At 47.6% G+C, this 16,848-nt stretch overlaps 1 long non-coding RNA gene across 1 annotated transcript; it reads right to left on the reverse strand.

The window, feature by feature from the left end:
- Positions 1–3,592: 3,592 nt before the first annotated feature.
- On the reverse strand, positions 3,593–13,719 carry LOC149348650 (uncharacterized). The gene is made up of 5 exons (XR_016292791.1): positions 13,619–13,719; positions 8,706–8,872; positions 7,787–7,941; positions 6,835–6,913; positions 3,593–3,776 (listed from the first exon to the last, which is right to left on the reverse strand). It is a non-coding gene; the product is annotated as an uncharacterized LOC149348650 (long non-coding RNA).
- Between the last annotated feature and the right edge of the window lie 3,129 nt (positions 13,720–16,848).

Raw genomic sequence — 16,848 nt, forward strand, 5'->3', positions numbered from 1 at the left:
TGCGCTGTATATCCTTACTGGCTTTTTAGTTATATGTTTACTATTATGCCTGTGCCTTGTAGCGCCTACCTAGGGGCTCTGTACATAATTGTTTTTGTGTGTTTATACACACACACACACTTATGTATATATCCTTTCTGTACAGAACCATGTAAATAAATACCATAAAAAAGTCATTAGCACGCTCGGTTGCGGACCGGAAGGATGGTGGTTCGAATACCATCGTGCACAAAGATTTCGTTTCCTTGTCTGACTAGAAAAGCGTGAAACCTCTGCTGACACCCTTCTGCCGACAACGATAAGGCATTAAAGGCTTTCGCCTTTAAAGGGGTATGTCACCTGCGGAAAGCTTCAGAGATGGCAGCGGGTGTGTCTCATTCAATTAGAGGCATTATCAGCTTCATAGACGCCGGGTGTGGTGCGTCGAGGGCACGGAAATGATTCCACCATGTGACTGGCATCACCCACAGTGTCCAGGGAATTGCCCACGTGGCGGGGAGCCGCAAATGCTTGTGTATATAGTCTGTATAGCGAAGCCTGCGCGCGGTGGTGCAGATCTTTAGGCGGCGATATTGGGTCCAAAACGTATTAGAATGCTTTTAAGGAACTCCAATAGAAGCACCTTAGCGAAGCTTTCTCGAGTTACATGAGGTTTCCTGCAAGAAATGGAGAGAAACTGATGGAGGCTGGTAGCGTGACAGTTATTGATAAAATTACTGCAGGAGGTGGTGGTGGTTTTGAAGCAAAAAAATGGGTCCTGGAGGGTGGCTCCTACTTGACCAGTAGTCCACGTGGCTAGGCTTCACGGAGAGCTCTTGTCTACCAGCCATGTTTCGACAGCTGTTTGAACAGCTCGCAGAGCGGCCTCCCATGAGGAAGGGGGGTGGCTTGGGGATGGGGTGTACTGCCAGGGGTTGGAGGCACTCCCGCAGGTAGCGCATGAGGGCGGCCTTTGTCATCCCGCATCTGAAGCAAAGTGGGAGGGTCAGGGTAAAGTGGTAGCGATGGAGGAGGTAGAAATAGATGGAACAGTTTGTCTGCAGTTGCCGCCGGTATGTACTTGTGAATCTAGCGTACGGTGAGAAGCGGCTGATTTTGTAATGAGTAGCGATTTGATGGTGTGTGGGTATAGAGACCGCGAAATTTCGTGCGTGGGTTTGGGCATCCGACTTTCCGGTGTTCGGTTGGAATAGCTCTTGGGTCAATACGACCGCAAAATTTGCCGGGTATCGAGGCTTGCGCGGGAACCCACGTGATTATCCTCTCTTGGATAAACGAGCCTCTTAATGCGAGAATGTGTCGGGTGGTTGTGCGCACATTGCGTTCCGACTGTGGTTTTCTATGGTTTTCTCCCTTTTTTTACTTCCCTGCTGTTCCCTAATTTTCATTTTGACCCTTTAGTTCCGTTTTTATTATGAATTGTTTATTATGATTGCATTATATACCGCGAGATCAGTTCAGCAGCAGACAATGTAGCTCTGAACGACGACCTTGAAGCAGTAAATAAATGGTGTAACGATTGGCAAATGAACCTAAACGTAAAAAAATCCGCCGCGTTATCAATAACCAGGAAAATACAAAAATCAGCATCTCAGTATGTCATTAGTAATATCCTACTCCCCCAAGTTGTGGAACACAAATTCCTCGGTGTAATCTTATCCCATGACCTTAGATGGAGCTTCCATATAACTCACATTACATCAAATGCTCTAAAAAGACTCTTCTTCCTGAGAAGGCGCCTCAAACTAGCACCCTCAGAGACAAAACTATTAGCCTATAATACCCTTTTAAGGCCAATTCTTGAATACTCTAATACTGTCTGGTTTCCCTCTACTAAACAACATGTAAGTAAACTAGAATAAGTACAAAGGAAGGCAATCAGATTCATTTTTAATAAATATAGCCAAACTGACTCACCAACTGACCTACTCCATAAAGCTGGTATGCTTACCTTGCAGAAGAGAGCCAAACTAGCACGTCTTAGATTCATGCACCAGTTGCTCAATAATCAGCTTAGCTTCATATTGACACTTCTAAATATTTATCCTTTACAGATACCAGGCCCACACCCCATAAGCACTCTCATACTTTAAACGAGTACACTTTCCGGAGCGACTGCTTTAAACACTCATTCTTCCCACTAACCATACGCGAATGGAATACCCTTGACCCAACCATCACAAGCTGCTCATCATTAAATACCTTTGTAGCCCTCGTCGAACACCAACTGGGTACGGAATAAATGCTTGACGTACTTTTGTGTATGTACCCGCCTTCCAGTCAGGCACAAATCGTGTTCATTGTGTGCGCTTTCTATATGGTCTTTCGTTGCATTACCTTCCATTTTTGCCTATTATTTCTAAAATATTGATTCATTGGCTTCCAGTGTCTGCTCTGTTCCATGATTACTGTTCTCTGTTCCGTCGATTTGAAAGTTTATACCCCTTTACTTCTATTCTTGAGTTCTTGTTAAACATCTTACCCCCCCAACGCTGAGTGTTTACCATTGTATTATGCTTGCTTGCCTTATTGTGCTTTAGACTGTTCAACTTATGCCCTTCCTGTTATAATCCCATATGGGATTGACAGTATGTACCAATAAATAAATAAATAAAATGAATTGGCTTTAAGCCCTGCAAAGCGTTGCTGGTCCTGGCTCCTTTCCCTTTTCAGGTGGTTAATATTTTTTCTGAAAGGACAAAAGGAAGTGACAACGCTTTGCCGATATCGACGGTACACAGCTTGGGAGTGTATTCCGTGTTGCTGGGATCCTATGTAGCGTGTACGAGCGCCAAGGTGATGGCCGCTCTCTCAGCCTCTCTGTACGGTTGGCTCGGAGGGTGGCTGCGGCCCAGATGGTGCCATCCTCGAAGGCGGCGACAGCGGTGTAATAGCCTGGTTGGATATGTCACCGCGTCCACGTAGAGGACGTCGCGTTAGACAGCATTGTAGGTGCCCGTTGGGAGTAAGTGATTGGTGCTGACTGTGGTAGGCGAAGTAGAGGGAAACACCCAATTGCCAACACCGCCTTGTGCTGCCTACTGATGCCTGGTGTCCTTTTGCGGTTATTCTTCCCTATTGGACGATAATTATATAGGCAGACGTACACATCATTACCACTCCTATAATTTAGCAAGAAGAGCCTGGCGTTAGCGACTCTGGTGGCCGATGGTAATTTCTGCATGCTCTATACCAACAGTAAAGTGTGTCTTAAGGCTACACTGCCGATTAGTTTACACGTATGACAAACCTCAGGTTTAGCTGCCAAGTCATGTCCGCTATGTAAAACACCAAATTGATCACATTCTGTTATCAATATATAGGGAGGAAAATAAGTAGGCGAGTGGACAATTGAATGATTGATAAACTTTGCGGACAGAAATTAGGATTACGGGTAGTGTTTACAGGAGAGCCAGGCGTCAGCGATTCAAGTGGCCGGTGGTTAAAATATCTGCATGCTCTAGTCGAACTATATAATGTGTCATAAGACTAGACTGCTGATTAAGTCATGTCCGCTATCATGCGGACATCAAATTGATCACTTTCTATCATGATCAATAGTAGGAACGGAAAGAAATAGGTGAGTGGACAATTGATTGACTGACAAACTTTACTGACAGAAATTGGGATTACGGGTTGCGGGTTAAGAAGACGTTGGTGGGGGTAGTAGTGGTTGGCACTTCTTTATCCAGGATTCCATTGCCCTCAGCTGGGGCTCGGAACCACGGTACGAGCTTGAGCTGACGCTACGGTTCCAGGTAGGCTAGGTCGTCTCACTGCTCCAGAAAAGGAACACACAAGTGAGTATCAACACAAGCAAGGAGCTTAAACATCTTACATGGTTGTACGGGAATACTAGAAACATTCTTCTTGTACGCAAAAAAGGTTACTGGGATGATGAGAAATTTTCAAATGAAGTACCCAATTGCCGCTATCATTTCCACGGGCACAAAATGACGGTGGGTCATTTTTGTGACGTTTTGCTGCCGACGAATGAGGCGAAACGCTAAATCTCCCCGCCAATCTCAGCACGAACGAAACCAAAACTGTTTTGTGCCCACAACAGTGGTAAAGATTTATCAACAGATGGTGGCGGAGGACTGTTCCCTATAAAGGTCAGTTTATCAAGCTCACTGGCACTGAAGCGGAAGCTACGGAGCAAAAAGGTCCTTTTCATACGCAGCAGAACACAGCAGAATTCAGCCTTCGCTTGCCGTTAATAGTTTTCTTTTAAGACTTCGTATATTGTCAACATACATTTCGTTGACAGATAGTTGAAAGCTTCTATGAGGATGTGGAATCGGCAATGACCAAAGTAAAATCACAGTACACTGTACTGATGGGCGACTTTAATGCAAATATAGGTAAAAAGCAGGCTGGAGACAAGGCGGTAGGTGACTATGGCATAGGTTCTAGGAACAGTAGGGGAGAGTTATTAGTAGAGTTCGCAGATAGAAATAATTTACGGATTATGAATACCTTCTTCCGCAAACGAGCAAACAGGAAGTGTACTTGGAAGAGCCCCAATGGTGAGACTAAAAATGAAATAGATTTCATATTGCGCGCACACCCTGGCATCGTAGAGGATGTGGAGGTCCTCGGTAAGGTCCGTTGTAGCGACCACAGAATGGTAAGGTCTCGTGTTAGCTTAGATTTGAAGAGGAAACGGAGGAAACTGGTGAAGCGAAAGGCTATTAACGAGTTAGCATTAAGAGGGAAGGTAGAGGAATTCAGAATGTCGCTGCAAAACAGATTTTCCGCTTTAACTGATGAAGACGACCGCAGTGTTGAAACAATGAATGATAATCTTACAGCTATCGTTACAGAGTGCGTCGCAGAAGTAGGTGGTAGGATGGTTCGACAGGATACCAGCAAGCTATCTCAGGAGACCAAAGATCTGATTAAGAAACGCCAAAGCATGAGGACGTCTAACTCCACAGACAGGATAGAACTAGCAGAACTATCGAAGTTAATAAATAAGCGCAAGGTAGCCGACATAAGAAAGTTTAACATGGAGAAAATTGAGCATGCTCTAAGGAACGGCGGTAGCCTAAAATCAGTGAGGAGAAAACTGGGCATAGGTAAAAACCAGATGTATGCGCTAAAAGACAAACAGGGCAATGTCATCAGCAATATGGATAAGATAGTTGAATTAGCCGAAGAGTTCTACACAAATCTATACAGTAGCGAATGTAATCATCAAGTTACTGAGGGAGGCAGTCAAGCACAGCAATGGGACATCCTGCCAGTAACGAAGGAGGAAGTAAAGAAAGCCTTAGGAGCAATGCAAAGAGGGAAAGCAGCTGGTGAGGATCAGGTAACAGCAGATTTGTTGAAGGACGGAGGAGAGATTGTGCTACAAAAACTAGCCACCCTCTATTCGCAATGCCTTGTGACCTCGAGAGTACCAGAAGCTTGGAAGAACGCTAACATTATCTTAATTCATAAGAAAGGAGATGTGAAGGACTTGAAGAATTACAGACCAATCAGCTTATTGTCCGTTGCCTACAAGGTATTTACTAAGGTAATCGCTAATAGAGTCAGGACAACCTTGGACTTTAGTCAACCAAATGATCAGGCAGGCTTTCGTAAAGGATACTCGACAATAGACCACATTCACACTATCAATCAGGTGATAGAGAAATGCGCAGAATATAACCAACCCTTATATATAGCCTTCATTGATTACGAGAAAGCATTTGACTCGGTAGAAACCTCAGCTGTCATGCAGGCATTGCGGAATCAGGGTGTAGAAGAGTGTTATGTGAAAATATTGGAAGATATTTATAACGACTGCACAGCTAATATAGTTCTCCATAAAGTCAGCAATAAAATTCCAATACGGAAAGGGGTCAGGCAGGGAGACACGATCTCGCCAATGCTCTTCACTGCCTGCTTACAGGAGGTATTCCGGGGACTGGAATGGGAACAGTTGGGGATAAGAGTTAATGGAGAAAACCTGAGTAATTTGCGATTCGCTGATGACATTGCCTTGCTAAGCCACTCAGGACAAGAACTGCAAAGCATGATCAATCAGTTAGACAGGCAGAGCAGAACGGTGGGGCTAAAAATTAACATGCAGAAAACCAAAGTAATGTTCAACAGCCTAGCAAGGGAACAGCAGTTCGCAATTGGTAGCGAGGTGCTGGAAGTAGTAAGAGAATATGTCTACTTAGGGCAGGTAGTGACCGCAGATCCGGATCATGAGAGGGAAATAACTAGAAGAATACGAATGGGGTGGAGCGCATATGGTAGGTTCTCTCAGATCATGAATGGTAGCTTACCAATATCCCTGAAGAGAAAAGTATACAACAGCTGTATCCTACCGGTTCTCACCTATGGGGCAGAAACGTGGAGGCTAACAAAGAGGGTTAAGCTTAAGTTAAGAACAACGCAGCGAGCTATGGAAAGGAAAATGATAGGTGTAGCGTTAAGAGATCGGAAGAGGGCGGAGTGGGTGAGGGAACAAACGCGGGTTAATGACATCTTAGTTGAAATCAAGAGGAAGAAATGGGCTTGGGCAGGGCATGTAATGAGAAGGCAAGATAACCGCTGGTCCTTAAGGGTAACGGAGTGGATTCCAAGAGAAAGCAAACGTAGCAGGGGACGGCAGAAAGTTAGGTGGGCGGATGAGATTAAGAAGTTTGCAGGGATACAGTGGCGGCAACTGACAGAGGACAGGGTTAATTGGAGAGACATGGGAGAGGCCTTTGCCCTGCAGTGGGTGTAGTCAGGCTGATGATGATGATGATGATGATGACATTTCGAAGGCACATTAACGGGAAGGCAAAGAAAAAAGCTTTGGAAGTTCAACGAAGTAGTAATCAAACTTACCCCGAGTTCAGTACGGACAAGGCGACCGTAGTGACGAGTCCCGCTTCGTACAGGGCGCACATCCAGAACGCCGATGCTACTGCGAAAAGCATCCATGTAAACCAATGAATTTTTGTCGCTGTTTACGAAAATGCATCTATACTCTAGAAGAAGAAATATTTAGAAGAAATTATTTAGTTGGAAATATCGCTAGAACTTTTTTGTCATCTTATTAGTAGCAATCCAGTACCCAGATCGGGAACAGGCGCTGCCACCTGCGGGCACGGATAATGGGCCGGTCAAATGTTCTCGGGACACATGGTCTGCTTTTGAGCCACATAGTCGAGCATTTGCTACATCCCCGCAAGTAGCGCTGTTAGCCTTGATTTTCCTTGAACGACCGGTTTTGAGCCGACGCCCAGGCATGGAAAAAAAATTGCGAGGACACTATGACAACTAAAGTATTGAGAGGCGAAAGCCGAGGACAGTATGCCGTGGCGGCTTCTGGTTCGCGAGTCAATTGAATTATTTATTCGTGTATTTATTGGACGCTGTTCCTGACAGATGTCCTCCTTGGCGTCCAAACCGCACAAAAAGATTTGCCCGATGTATAAATCACGAAATGTTTACGCTATGCTACGCGATGCTGTCGTTTGTTAGCACCTGCGGCCGGAAGTAAAAGTTTATGACCTACACACTTTGTGGCCACCTTCGCTACCACTACGATACCAATGCGCATGCACGGTCGTGACCCCCGCGCTGGTCACGTGACCGTGAGAGCTCGATGTGACAGGAACGGATGTCCATTGCCTACGTTGCGGAATTCTCTTTACAACAATATTGCTGACAAAATTCACTTCCAGGTATGTTAAGACAATAGCTGCATGCCAAGCATTCTTCAATGATAACGACAGTTGGCCAAGTGAGTGACCCGACCGTCTGGACAGAGTCAACCCTTCCCTTTTCTCCTCACCTCTTTGTCTTTGTTTCGGACCATCGCCATTGCGCCGAGAAACGACCGCCTTTTCAGGGCTGCACCCACGTGACGACTGCCCGGCCCACCCCGTCTGCACAACTCATCTGCTTCTGCACCGATGGTCCCATCAGCCGAGACTGCGCCTGCTTCTGCTGTACAAAGGCAGACATGCAGATTTCATTCAGCGACCACTGCAGCGTTACAGGTGGCGACAAAAAGTCTAGGAACAAGAAAAGAAAAAAAGCTGCATTTCTTCGCTGTCTAGAGGTGTCCCCACATATCGAGCGTTGCGGTGCGCTGGTCAGTGTGTAGTGCGGAGCATGTTGCACCCGGTAAAAGAATGTGCGAAATTTCGCAGGTGCGTGCCAGCTCTTCTGGACTATACTAATTTAGGACTGCATTTGATGTTGCGAGAGGGTTACTGAAGCTCTTCAAAACCAACAAATGCTACCAAGATTTAAACCAACGTTGAAACATTTTACAAGAAATGGCGACCATGGGCAGGTAATGTTGCCAGAGAAAAACAAAAACAACAATCAAGTACACGGGCATCATAAAAACTCATGAAATGAGAAGGTGATGCTCAATGTCGGGAAAATATGAGGAGGCAAGGGATTCCATTCGATACAGTTCTGGGAAAGAAGCTATGTTTAATTGGGTCCTTTTCCTCGACCTGTGGGGTGAGCTTGGGGCGAGGGGTGATGCAAGGCCAATCCAGCTCTCGGAGGTTGATATCGGAAAGGATGTCTCCAGGGCGCAGAGAAGAGCTATTTCCTTCTTGCGTGGATTCACGTCATTGGACGCAGGCAGCGCACAGGAACGTTCTCATCCGCATCATCATTGTGTCTCCGGTAGTCACAGTGAGAGTTCGCTACAGCACACTGCGTGAGGAACACTGAAGCGGTTTTGTCCTCACCTTAGATGCCTCCGCCTTTGAATCGACGCAGGTTTCCTCTTGGCTTGCGCGAAGTGGTCCCCGCTCCCTGCCACTGATGCACTGCCTCGCGCTGTCACCTCCTGCTGTTGCCGGAGAGAAGGCGATCCAGCCCAGCTTTGGCTTCCAAGGAGGACACACAGCCCGAGCTGGAGAAGGAAGGGAGAGAAATTGCGAAGTATGTTGCGGAGGAATATATCTAGCGATAGAACAGGCGCTCTAGGTTAGAGGCCTAACATGGAGAGACGAAGTGAGAACGGCATGTATAGGCTGCCGATAACAGTGAGGGAAGGCAACGCATTTTAGGCGCGCAGCAGTGAGAATGGGACCATTCCACGCCAACTGACTCTAGACTGTGCGCTCAATCATTATCCATTTGTTTAACGTAAATCATGGTTGATCGGCTTTCTGTGCGAAACGGAAAGGAGGGGCTTTCGATTAGTATTCACTTTGAATAGTATCCACTACGAAAGTATCAAAGTGGATACTAGTAGAAAGTAGTTCAATGGGATAGAGGAGGAAAATTAGGTGCTGTGATAAGTTTACAAAATGCATTGTGGGATGGCGTGTATAAACCTAAAGCACAGTGAAGCATGGCACAGTACGCCATATTTGAACAGTACGCCATATTCGAAAGCTAAAGGGCTAATACGGGTAAATGGGAAGTTTTTATTACATTAACGCGCTGACTTTGGAGGCTGCCTGCCAAAATGAAACTGCTGGAAGCAACGGCATAGGGCATTCGATTGGGGCTTCAGCGCTTGGTACAGGAGACATAACGAGCCCGCAAAAGCATGCGACGAGAACGTGAGAAGGAACACAAAGGAGCGCCACCTCAGCGCACTTGGTCTTCTAGTCTTCTCAGTGAAACGCGCCAATATTGGATAAACTGACCATCTATTCTAGATGCTGAAGGTAAAATTTTGGCGGTGACCCGGCCCAAATTTTGGAAACAACTCGGGCCGAATTCGGAGATTGCCATCGTGTCGGACACGCTGGACATCGACTTTGGTCGTAATCGGGGAGGGCCAAATTTGGAGGGTGGGTCTAATTTGGGCCGGGGAATCAGTTCGAAAGGACGGGTCTGTGCTAGATGACGATGAGCGGGTGGTGCGGACGGAGAGAGCAGATGGAAATGGATGAGGAAGACTCACCGCAATGCATAGCGTAGCAGTGTGGTGCAGTTTAACATGAGGCATGCCACCACGGCAACAGCAAAAACAGCATGAGGCGTGTTCGGCTGTGGCGATAGCGTACAGGCCTCGCGCCTTCACGGATTCGGCTCCCATTCGTCTGCCTATTTTTTCTACTACCTAAGCACATTTTGTGCTTGTCTAAGGCTGAAGCTCAATTTATGATAGCGGACAGGTTCCGCGGTGTTGAGCGCGGTTGGTGCATCGAGTAGAGCTATCGTTATGAAAATAAACATTCAAATTCAATCAATTTCTAACACATGGTGCACACGTTGAGGCGGTCGCACAGAACAAGCCGCTAAATGCACACTTTAGTGTCGATTTCATACACCGCACATAAATACATGTATATCTTTAAACTTCTGTAAAGGTTATGCTTTCCAAGGGTAACGGAGTGGATTCCAAGAGGAGGAATGCGGAGTAGGGGTCCGCAGAAAGTTAGGCGGGCGGATGAGATTAAGCAGTTTGCGGAAATACGGTGGGTGCAGCTGCCAAAGGACAGGGTTAATTGGAGAGATATCGGAGAGGCCTTTGCCCTGCAGTGGGCGTAGTTAGGATGCTGCTGCTGCTGCTGATGATGATGATGAAAGATTAGGCTGATGAGAAAGACAGCTGAAGGGGGCTTAAAGCAAAATGAATGAATTGAAACGCGGCTAAGGCTGCAGAGAGACGTGCCTGAGGAGGATGCACTCATGAATGACCGGCGGAATACGAAGGAGGCGACTCCTTTGTGGTCGTGGCCGTGAACGACTCGGGTGAAACATTAACAGCCGGTTCGGTCAAAACAAAAAACTCAGGGACAGCGGAGGAGGCGGCTATCGCCATGGCAATGGCCAGCACCAAAGCAGTCACCATAATTAGCGACTCCAAGGTGGCTATCAACAATTTTGCGTGGGGTATGACCTCCCAGGAGGCAGAACGAATCCTAAGAGATAAAGACTGGGACCAAAGAGAGGTGGAACTAATATGGGTGCCGGCACACTCGGGGAACAGGGGAAACGAGTTGGCTCACAGTATAGCTCGAGGTTATGTCAGCCGAGCAGTGAGCCGGGTTGAGTCCCCAAATTTCACGAGAGATGCATTCATATAATTTCACGAATACACCAATCAGTTTAACATGGAAAGGAGGATCTATCCGCCACCAGACAAAAAGCTCGACAAAAGCCAGGAGGTAACGTGGCGTTGGCTCCAGACGCGAGCCTTCTTTAGCCCGTCGAGACTAGCACACATGTATCCAACACAATACAACGCTACTTGCAAACAATGCGGCGAGATAGCCGGATATGACCACATTTTATGGAGCTGCAGAAAGGCGCCGCCACCGGCGGACCTACTACCAGTCCCTTCTCGAGAGCGGTGGGAGGCTTTACTGGCCAGCTCAGACCCGTTGACTCAAGTCCGGGCCACTGAGTGGGCTCACAAGGTCGCCAAGAGCCATGGGCTCGAAGCCACCTAGTATAATGCCCACTAGGGCTCAGTGCTGACAATAAACGTTTTCCAATCCAATCTGCTTCGGCACAAGGGGTCCAGTCGCCACGGTCACGGCCCCTGCCTGCTACCTGCGTCGAGGGTTAACAGGTTGCCAATCGCGGTCAGGTAGCACCAAAGACGCCCATATAAGATGCTTTCGTGACTATCGTAACGTCACCGCTGCCTGGAAGCTCGCGCGGCGCTGAAAATATCTATAGGATGCAATAACCTCGTACTGCACCCTAAACAGGAATAAGCCTGCATGGGTGTTTAAAGGTGGTAAGGTGCTCTCTAGCGTACTCTATTTTAGGGGCACGGTAGGCTGACCAAGTTCCGTAGTAGATTTCGATTTTATATATGCGCAGTGCCTACGTTGGGCAATGGCGGTACATTCCCACTACAAAGTATACGAACTTGATGAAATTAGCAATGGGAGGAGGAGTTTTGGACCTGGCGCTGGAGGTCCTGAGGTTAGCGAATAGAGGGCATTGAAACCTCAGTTAAAAAATTGGTTGGTTTATGGGGTTTAACATCCCAAAGCGACTCAGGCTATGAGGGACGCCGTAGTGAAGGGCTCCGGAAATTTCGACCACCTGGGGTTCTTTAGCGTGCACTGACATCGCACACTTCACGGGCATCTAGCTTTTCGCTCCATCGAAATTCGACAGGCGCGGCCGCGATCGAGCAGATTACGAAATGCTAGAACCTAGAATGTCTTGAAGAGGGGATTAGCTTCCTTTGCCAACCATATTTTTAGTGGTGAAAATCTACCTCAAGGCTAGACAAACATGCCCTATCCCTTAAAGGAAGAGTGCTAGAGGACAGCTTCGTTCTTTTTTACTCTGTTCGTGTTTTAGAGTGTAGCGTAATCATAAAATATGCATATATCACATGTCGTACAATCTCATATATTGTCAAAATCTCTGAATAATATCTTCATCTAGAGATACATGTGTGACAAAACGTACATACAGCTTTTGTTTTTATTAGAGGCGCTCTCACGCTGAGCGTTGGGTTGTACGAGTAGACCAGGAAGTTCCAGAAGACGCCGTGCAGTCTGTGCTGCATGTTAAGGCTGCCAAGAAATCATGCTTTGGAGTGGTTTCATTTTTGTGTGAGGTTTTTTGACCAAACGACAGTTAGGAGGAGATACGATTCGTTTCAAGTATACTGAGTTTATGTTCTTTTTATCCCTCTGTCCTTGGCTCATACAAAGACACAGCCTTTCCAGACATCATCCTGGAGTCGCGCAGGGCGTTAATGACTCCACCATCTAAACCTGCGGAGAGACAGATGCTGGCCTGGCACCTGCACTGGGTACAATGTGCAGCGCCAACGTGAGCATACGCGTGGGTCTACGAAGCCATCGAGACGTGCATAATTCCCCAAGTGGGAAATGGTATACCCAATCTATGCGAACAGTTAGCCATACTTCGGCATGAACCAAATTTAGAGTTAACTAAGCAGCGAATTCGGACTACACTACATCACAATTTTTTCTTAGTCGCTTAATAAAAATTCGTCACGGATGTCGAAACTACGTATCGTGCTGGGAAACTGCAGACTGCCGCATTGTTTCGACCTTGTGATAAAGGACAGCAGCCTGGTAATTTTACTGCAATCATTTTCAATAATCGGCGGGGCTGGCATTACGCAAGCGTCCACAATGTGGATATATCGAAAGGAGCTGCCGCAAGCAGTGCGCATCCTGCCCCCCCCCTTTCCTTCCTCTGCAAGATATGTCTGTTGGCGTTACTCCTTTATATCAAAGGCAATATTTTCGTTTTTATTGTAATGTTAGGTCTTAAACTGCTATTTCTCATGGAGTGCAAGCTCTGCTTGAGCGCAGACTACGCTGGAGGGAATAGCAAGCTCACTGCCGTCGCCGCGTGGGCATATCTAGTGCACACCCAGTGGACACAGGCGACGATCACTCTAGAACGTAACCGCTCGGTTTCTGGTGTGGACATGAAATTTTCAAATCGAGCTCACGTAAGCAGGCTATAGAAAGACAGGGCTCAAACTAGGGCATTGGTTCTTACATGAGCGTTTTATCTTTTTAAATACTTTCTTCGTAGAAATAATATCGTTCAGTGCAATGCAGTCCTTCTAAAGAGCAAAGTCACATTTTGAGCCCTGAATTGAGAGCACTCTACTCCAAACAATTTTGGTATGCCATAAACCTACAAAAGTTCCCGCTGTCAACAAAAATATCGGCAGCCACTCACTCACCCCGTTACAGCCAGCTGAGCGGGCATTCCAGCGCTCAGCTCTCAGTTCAGGACAAATAAGCCGACTGAAGACGCCAGGAGGACTGCGTCGAAGGGAAACACTCAAATCACTGACAGCTTCTGCAGGGGGCATCTAGACATACGTACAACAACCATGTCAAACAAATAAGGGCCATCGTCATTTGTAGGTTCCATTCCAAACCGATATTTTATTCCATAGGGACTTGAAGAAGAACATTCTAAAGACGCTAAATAATGTATCTTAAAATTAATAAAAGTTCAGCATATAAAAAATGCATGATATGCGCAGATACAGTCAATAATTTGAGTTATATTCATGGCTTTATATAAATTACTAATTATGCTCTCTATAATTAATAGTACTAAGAGCAAACATTTTTCACTGTTGAGTACTAGATTTCAAAATTGTTATAGAACTATGAGCAAGAAAATTGCCGCGAGGTTCTAGGACAACACGCGCATGTGCAGAAAGAGGATGCCGGAAGCCTAACCACGAACTTAGACACTCACCCGACAGTTGGCAGTTGACTGCCTTGCGGACGACGGTAGCGTCTTCATTTGTTCTTCGGTGAGGTCGCCGACGATCGCTTGAGCCGTAAGGCGCCCTCCCGCTGTACGAAGGAGAAACCACTGTTAGAAATCACTTCGCTATCGACAAGAAACAACAAACAACTGCCATTAATTAATGGCTAAAAGAAGTTTTGCTCCTGTTGAGAAAATACGTCGGGTACGTTCCCCAGCGGTTCTTTCTTGCCTAATCGGTGAATTTTCTTTGTTCTGAAGATGCACAATTGACCCACACAGCTTGTTAGCAGTGAAGGGCGAACACAGCAGAGACGTAAAGCCCGACTCTTCCTGTCATACTAGTTTGCAATAGGTTGTGGGCTTGTCAGCACCGGAAAGCGGGCCCGCGGAGCCGCGCGTACAAAGCAAACACTACATACCCGAGTGACGGCACACCTAAGGGCGATCGCATGCCACGCGGCCAACCAAAGGGTAAAATAGGGCGCAACGCAACACGAGGGAGGATGGGGTATACGCGGAGCACATCTTGACGACGCAGGTCGCACGTCGATGGCTCATCGCGCGCATTCACCGGCAATGGCCGGCGATCATGGAGACGCAGCCAAATCAGGCCCTCCCGAATCCAGAGCCCGTCGGCGCCGCACAGGCGGGCTACACGACTCCGGAGGTTCGGGCCTGGACTCAAGCATACATACTAGGTGCGCACGTTAAAGCACCCGCGCTCTTGGGCCCCTGGCAAAGGCCGAGGCACCCGGGAGCGAAACTGTACGCACCTTTCTGCTGCCCCGAGTCGGTGGCGATCTCGCCGTTCATTTCCCGCTCAGCGCCTCTCGCCGAAACAACGCCCCCCCATTTGTCACTCGGAGTGACCCAATGAGGACGCGAGGTCGAAGCGGGAAGAACGCAAGGGAGGGTGATTTACTGCGGTTCTCAAAAGAACTTCCCTTGCAATGGAGGACAAACAGCGGGGGCACATTCCGCTCACGGACACCCCCACGGGGGGGAGGGTCTCTCTAACGAACGAAACGGCAGAAGCGGGCGCACACTCGGGCCCCGCCGCGGTGGCTCAGAGGTAAGGGGCCCGTGTACCGAGCCGGAGTACCCGGGTTCGAACCCGACCGCGGCGGCCGCGTTTCTATGGAGGCGGAACGCAAGAGGCGCCCGTGTGCTGTGTGCGATGTCAGCGCACGTTAAAGATCCCCAGGCAGTCGAAATTGGCACCTCTTTCTCTCTTTCTTCTTTCATTCCTACCTTCCTCCCTTCCCTTACGGCGCCGTTCAGGAGTCCGCCGAGATATGTGACAGACACTCCGCCATTTCCTTTCCTCAAAAACCAATTTAGCAATTTTATTTTCACACTCCGGTAACCCAAGATGCCCAATCCCCACAAGGATTGGTTTGGTTTATGAGGTTTAATGTCCCAAAATGACTCAGGCTATGAGAGACGCCGTAGTGAAGGGCTCCGGAAATTCGACCGCCGGGGCCGGGATCGAACATGTTAGGAAGTGCTAGAACCTAGAATGTATCGAAGAGGGAGTTACTTTGCCAACCCTAAGTATTCCTAAGTATTCCTAGCACCATAACCACTGAGCCACCGCGGCGCAACTACTTCTCAATAGTTAGTCCTGTTGTATCATCGTGCAAAAAGGAAAAATCATGGCCCCTTGCTTAGTTTGCAGTGTTCTGAATGAACCAACACAACTGGGCGAAGCTGGTTAGTGTAGCTTTACCAATTGCTCACACAGAAACAAAAAAAATGCCTTACTTAATTTAATAATCAAGTCTCACCACTGAGTTGTTCCGCGCCGATTCTAGAACTTTCACTTCCGTAGTTGCAACGATTAAGCGCAACACAAGAGGTGAATATTTAGAATAAGGGAAGCTCAGAAACATCTACCGAATGTAAAAGCTTGCAAGCTTTGACCGCCTCTGTATTTCAGTCACAACCATGCATGCTTATTGGAGTCAGTAAAATGTCAGTGAGTAGTGAGTACTCGCACAGACGATTTGCGGAAACCTGATGCAAGTGTTCCGCGTCGGATTTCAAGTTCGTACGAAATTCTTTATATATTTGGGCATCTTTTCAGTGCTTTAGTTGTGACATTCAGACCATGGACGTCGGAGTCATTTTCGCATCCGCTACGTGGGCAAAGCCATGGGCAGTCGTCCTCACCTTCAGCCTGTCTGCTTCCGCAGAGCTGGGGCAGTAGGGGGCTGCTGGACGAAAACCGGGCGTCGGTGGCACCCACGTGGCGATAACGCTCCAGGCACAGGAGACGCCCGGCCCTTCCATGGCAGGCAGGCCTAGGGCTCGAGCTGCCAATCAGGGCGACATAGTGAGAACGTTAGTGGCCCAGCTTCAGCGCACTTGTCCGTTATTGAAAAATAAAAACGGGGGTATGGTAGCGTATGGTACGGTATGGTATGGCACGCTACGGCATGGTATTGTATGGTGTGCTATGGTACGCTATGGTATGGTATGCTACGGCATGGTATTGTATGGTATGCTATGGTACGCTACGGCATGGTATAGTGTGATATGACATGATACGCTGCGGCATGGTATGGTATGGTTTGGTTTATTCGGGTTTAACGTCCCAAAGCAACTTAGGCTATGAGAGACGCCGCAGTGAAGGGCTCCGGAAATTGCGACCATATGGGGTTCTTTAACGTGCACTGACATCGC

This window comes from Amblyomma mixtum, chromosome 4 (assembly GCF_055824585.1).
Source record: "Amblyomma mixtum isolate Tamu chromosome 4, ASM5582458v1, whole genome shotgun sequence".
Lineage (NCBI taxonomy): Eukaryota > Metazoa > Arthropoda > Arachnida > Ixodida > Ixodidae > Amblyomma > Amblyomma mixtum.